Source organism: Sorex araneus, chromosome X (assembly GCF_027595985.1).
Source record: "Sorex araneus isolate mSorAra2 chromosome X, mSorAra2.pri, whole genome shotgun sequence".
Lineage (NCBI taxonomy): Eukaryota > Metazoa > Chordata > Mammalia > Eulipotyphla > Soricidae > Sorex > Sorex araneus.
Window position 1 is genome coordinate 255,294,738 of NC_073313.1, and position 6,445 is coordinate 255,301,182.

At 36.9% G+C, this 6,445-nt stretch overlaps 1 non-coding gene across 1 annotated transcript; it reads right to left on the bottom strand.

Moving 5' to 3' along the window:
• Window positions 1–2,296: 2,296 nt before the first annotated feature.
• LOC129400400 (U6 spliceosomal RNA) lies at window positions 2,297–2,403 on the bottom strand. Its single transcript, XR_008627643.1, has one exon. It is a non-coding gene; the product is annotated as a U6 spliceosomal RNA (small nuclear RNA).
• Between the last annotated feature and the right edge of the window lie 4,042 nt (window positions 2,404–6,445).

Genomic DNA, 6,445 nt, shown 5'->3' on the forward strand with positions numbered 1-6,445 from the left:
TACATGGTTCTTCAGAGAAAGAGAATAATTCATGATCACACTCCAGTCAGATAAAACAAAATAATTTTAATGGTGTCAGACAAACCACAGCACATTTGGAATGCAAACTCTTGAAAGACCAGATTTCTGCAAGAATATGCCATGAACTAGTTGAACAATGAAATAATGCGGGTTCATTGCATCGTATTTCCCAGAGCAGACTTGCCTCATCCCTGCATGGTCACAGTCAGAAGACTGTGAGGTAAAGCACGGGGCACCAAGAACTGTCACCTCTATCCAAGGGGGGTACTTGGTCACCAATTCCAAGCGAAAGAGAAGAAAAAGAAGAGCTCTGAACTTTCTTGTTGCAGCCACTGAGAAGGACTGGAGAAATTCCTCATCCATAGATCCACTTTTATGATACTGAAGATAAAAAATCAGGAGGACTCACTGGGGATGTACGTGTGTAAAGAAATTACGCTGCAACTGTTCACAATAGCCAAAATCTGGAAACAACCCGAGTGCCCTAGAACAGATGACTGGTTAAAGAAACTTTGTTACATCTACACAATGGAATACTATGCAGCTGTTAGGAGAGATGAAGTCATGAAATTTGCTTATAAATGGATAGACATGGAGAGTATCATGCTAAGTGAAATGAGTCAGAAGGAGAGGGGCAGACATAGAAGGACTGCACTCATTTGTGGAGTATAGAATAACATCACATGAGGCTGACACCCAAGGACGGTAGATACAAGGGCCAGGGGGGTTGCCCCATAGCTGGAAGCCTGCTTCATGAGTGGAGGGGAGACGGCAGCTGGAATAGGGAAGGGATCATTAAGAAAATGATGGCTGGAGGAAGATGTGTGCCGAAAGTAGAAAATGGACCAAATATGACCTCTCAGTGTCTGTGCTGCAAGCCATAATTCCCAAAAATAGAGAGAGGGAGTATGGGCAATATTGTCTGCCGTGGAGGCAGGGGGAGGGTGGGAAAGTGGGGGGAGGGTATACTGGGGATATTGGTTGTAAAGAATGTGCACTTGTGGAGAGATGGTGTTTGATCATTGTGTGATTGTAACCTAAACATGGAAGCTTGTAATTTTCTCACGGTGATTCAATAAAAAATTTTTTTAAAAAAATTACACTGCAAATGACAGTATCTCAGAGATGGGAGAAAATTTTTCATCTAAACCATTCAGTTATTTCAAACCTTTTTTTTCATAGATGAGGAAGCTCAAAGATGAAATAAATTTTCATCTGAGATGAAATACACAAGGAGCTAGTAGGACAGTGAGGATCAAACTCATGACAGAAAACCACAGAACCAACATCAAGATCAAATTCATGAAACACATCTACCTCAGATTTTTGCAAGCATTATCAGTATAAATTGCTCATGTGGTGGGGAAAGAGATCAGAAGAAATTTGTTGGGTTTCTACATTATTTCAACATCCAGACATGTTTAAATTTTATTTTTTAATTTCAAAAGTATTACACTTGTGGTAACAAGTTGCACCACACTTAAATAGTGTTTAAAAAAACAATCCCACCCCAGGAGTAATTACTGTAAACAGCTACACATGTCCCACTTCAAACAAATTTCTGTTAACTTAATACAGACTTCGTATCTGATATGTATGTAGTTACAAGCAAATAAAAAATATAAATGCATTAAACATTAAAGAGAAGTCATAGACATCTCAGAAGTGTCTCAGCTTCATTCCACTTACTGTCACTGTCATAATTCATGCCTTCTAAATGCCGTTTTCACTTTCCACTTTGATGGGAAAGATAGTCCATTTCCAATTAGTTATCCTTAAGGAATATATTGCCTTAAATACATGAACTCCCCCTTAAAGTGTAAAATCTTAACTTTTCAGGTCAAAACTCCCCAAAGGTAGGGTTGTTGGGATTTATAATTGAAAATCACTAACAGGGCTTAGAAACAGAGGTGATTTTTTTTTAAGGGAAGAATAATTTTTACAAACCTTCAAGTCACAATTTACAGAATCTACATCTGCGAGGTACTGAATTTAACTCATAGTGGCACACACCCTAATCTTATGTGGCCACTTTGAATTTCACTGCATTCATTATAGGCTAATATTTTTCACATATTTTAAAAATCAATGCAATGCATGAAAAATGAATATAAGTCTGTGAATATTCATTGCCCAACCATGCAAATCTTTGGACATAACTTTTATGTTTTCAAACTCTGAACCTAATTATACCCTTAAAATTAAAATATTACATCAAGCTATAAAAGCTGTACATTACAGACTATAAAACAAAACAGTCGAGGCTATTTTTTTTTTAAATATGGAACGCTTCACGAATTTGCGTGTCATCCTTGCGCAGGGGCCATGCTAATCTTCTCTGTATCGTTCCAATTTTAGTATATGTGCTGCCGAAGCGAGCACAGTCGAGGCTATTTTTTTAAATATCATATTTAATGATAACAACTGACCCTGTAGTTCTTCACCATCAACTCCTCTCTTGATGTTCCCCAGACATCCTTAATACCACATTTTAAATCTTTCCCTTTGTGCCATGTGGAAGCTATACCTGGAATAGACACAGACACAAACCTAATCCCACTTCTCTTTATAGCCACTGCAGGAAAGACTTTATCTAATTCAATTAATACTTTGCAACATTTAAGACTGGAGAAGGCCTTAAAGAGAAGTCCAAGCCACATTTATCAGCATACGTACATGGACTTTTTACTCTTTTGTTCTTCATCAACCCAGCCATATACACATATGCACATAAACCCATCTTCCACAGGAGGCCTGGTTGTTCAAGAAGCTGACACAAATGGTAAGTGATGGATTGGGAATGCAAACCTTGAGTCTTCTAACTCTAAATGCCATGCTGCACTGCCTTTGTAATTGTCAATCCCGTCTCACTTCACTGCACAGCTGAGAAAACAGTTGAGAGCATGTAAGTGACTTTCTGCTGGCGACATCGCAAGCAATATTCCTAACCTCCAACTCCCATGACCCTGCTGAATTTAGTGAGATTTTGCTACCTACATTCAAATGGACTACTTCTGAATATTTTTTTAAAAAAGAAAGGATTTCTGCCTTCTCCTGTTATTTTAAAGAAAATATGTTCTCATTCACCCAGAGGGGGTAGGCTTCTAAGTGGATGTGACCGACATTCATTCTATCTAGTTCCTTCCTCTCTAAAGGGAGCAACAACTATAGTAGCACAAAAGCAGAGTGGCATTTCGCATGCCTTATAAGAATGAAAGTTTGGCCAAACCCAATTCCAGTCTGAAATTTGAATAGAGCAAAAAAAAAGAAAGAAAAAAAAACCAAATAAACCTGTTGTGTCGTCCATTGTTCAGGTGCTCTAACAGGAACTGTATTTTAACAATCAAGGTGATAATCTGGCTCTGAGCTCCAATCATTAGGAAGAGAGGTCCCTCTTAGAAATTCGCTAAGAATTAGCGAATTTAGAGGTCGCTCCCACCGTCATTGAAAATACTATGTAGTCCTTCCTCAATGGAGGCGGAGACTGCCATCTTTACATGTTTCATAGAGAATACATAAGTGAGGACTTAATGAATGACAACGTTGTGGGTGCTCCCATCAGTTTGATTTTGTCTTCACTGCCACCAAACTTGAGTTGCAGCAATTTCTCCATTTTATAAACTTTTTTAAAAAACTGTGACTATGTAGATTTTTAGAATACTCTGTTTTGGAGTCAGAGAGATAGTACAGAGTCAAGTTCTGCCATGCCAATGGCAAGTTTGAATATTCAGCACCATATATGGTTCCTTGAGCAATTCCAGGAGTGATCCCTGAGCACAGATCCAAGAATATAATAAGCCTTGAACACCACCAGAAGTGACCCAAAATAACAACAACAAAAAAAAATAACAACATGAAAAGGACTCCACTTTACCTCTACTATTCATCAAAATGGATTTAACTAAAGTACGTGAAGTGCCCAGAGGAATCAAATAACTAGTCATTCTCTGTGAAAGTCACCAACATGAAAATTATGCAGCTAATATTTCAGTAAATTAAAAATAATTGATGCAGTCATCTTTTATCTACCTAGCTAGGAGTCAAATAAAAATGAATAATCCTTTAGATTTCTTTTGAACTTATCTTCAACAAATATTTTCTAGAACTCTTCTATTCGACAAAATCTTGTCTCAATTTTTTAACTCAACATAAAGAGCTATTTACCTGGCACTTTATAAAAGCAAAGCAATAACCTGTGTGGGCTTAGATAAGTTGAGCTGTGTACCTGCCATGTAACTCTTTATTAGAGCTTTTGGGGAAAAATTATTCAAAGAACTCTGACTTTAGAGACTGTGTTCTCATTGTCTTTCATCCCACATGGAACGAGCTGAAAGATATTCATGAAAGATTGACTAGGGCCAATTTTCTATGAGTAAAAACAACAGTGGCATCAATATTTCAGGGTCTGAGAAAAACATGGCCATCCTCTTGCCTTGAAAAGATTGTTAGAAATCATTGCATTTTAATGAATTTGGAATAACACAAGAGACTTGGGGGATGTTTGGCTTCTGCGAATGCTGAGATAAATGAGATTTTTCAGAAGTGATATCTGAGTAAAATAGATCTGATACTGTCCTCTGTAGACCCACAGCAAAAAGAAGGGCAAGGTAACTAGTGATCTTTTCTTCATGGTCCTGGTGGAGTTCTGGTTTCCAGGCAGTTTCAGCTGCCAGAGTTACTTAGAGTTTACTGAGCTGTTTTTAGTTCCTCATTCAAATATTCATAAGAAGCGAGGACTGCAGTTTGCTGTCTGGTAACAACTTCATTTTCAGCTCACACTAAGCTTGTCCTTGTGGATTGCTTCTTTGGACCCAGATTGGATTCTCTGCAGTCACATGGCTTTTCAAGGATAACGGAGTTTCTGTGGGAGCAGGCAAGAGAAACATGTTCCATCCTTTATCTCTGTTTGGTTGGGCGATGAAAATAATTACAGAAGACAGTTATGGATTATCAAAGAGGCAAGTGAAAAAAATCAAACCTATATCAAGTACGGCTTTGTGCTACCCAACGACAGATCCTTTAATTATTTACCTTGTGAAACATCTCGGGAAATCCTAAAATGGCAATATGTTAGTGCAAATATTTACTCAATGATATTGTTCTTGAATAAAGTGATGAAAAGTGCAATCTGTGATATGTTTTTAGGGAAAACTGCGGATTGTCCCAATTCTTAGCAAAGAAAACATATTCAATACAATCTCTCTAAAATTCTGGCTTAATTTTAAGTAGATGTAAGCTACTGCTTATATGAAGGCTAACATATAAGCAGTAGGCTAACATACTGCTAATATCTGAATTAGCAGTAACAAAATATGAATTACTACAAACAGGCAACAGCATAATATGCTAAGTACATTTATTTCGTTAAGCCATGACATCAGCTGTATACTGTCATTTTATCATCCATATCTACTTTGTTGCTATAAAACAAAAAAATCTATCAATCCACATTTCTAAAATAACTTTATGCTAACATCAGTAGTCTGAATTATTCTGGCTATACTGTATACCATATTTAGAGAGGATTAACTGTTTTACCATTTTTGTTTATGTTAGATAATGCTAATTTTTAGAGAAAACACCTATGCCTTTTTTCCCACTCACTCTGAAAGTCTTTTTTCTTAAAAATAAAAAAACTGTTTTATGTTTCTATAGTGCTTTTCAAGATGAACACACACTATGATACTCTTGAGACCATTTATTTCTCCCCCAAAAAGAACGAGCAGGTAAATCCTCTGTTACTTCATTTAGGTTGAGGAGGGAGAGAGAATAATCCTGTATGAGGCAAAGCAAAAGGAATTTCAATCTTCTGGCCACTGTGAGATAAAAACCTGGAAAAGATCATTAATCTCATTTGTTTTCATTATAGCAACACTCATTATCACAACTTTAGTTAAGGAAGTGCCAACATTTATGCCAACAATTATATATCAGCAAAATTAGTTCTAAAAAATGAAGCTCCTGGTACCATAAACTCAACATTATTGCTGAGATCTTTATGTGCCGGATGGAGAGGGTACATGCAATGAATGCTTGATCGAATAAACAATTGCTTGAATAACGTTTAGCATGGACTATAATATCTTAAAATTTCTAAATGAAATACCAACACTCTCATAGATCTAACATAATGGCCTATCCTTTAAAGGCAAAATTTTTTGTATAAAAACAAAAATTGTAAATATAAAACATGGAAATATCCGCCTATGACATCTTTAAACGGCTCTGTGAGGGGAAACACTCTCTATGGTAGAGATCTAAAGCACAAGTGCATTGTAAAGGAGTCTCCTGCTTGCAGTAAGCTGTACTTTATGGAAGCAATGAAAATCAAACCCATTAAATCAGAACTTCAAGCTCTGTGAGAGGAAACATGGTTCCAGTGTCCTACAGTCCATGTGGTAATTGCTGATCTTGTGAAACGTAG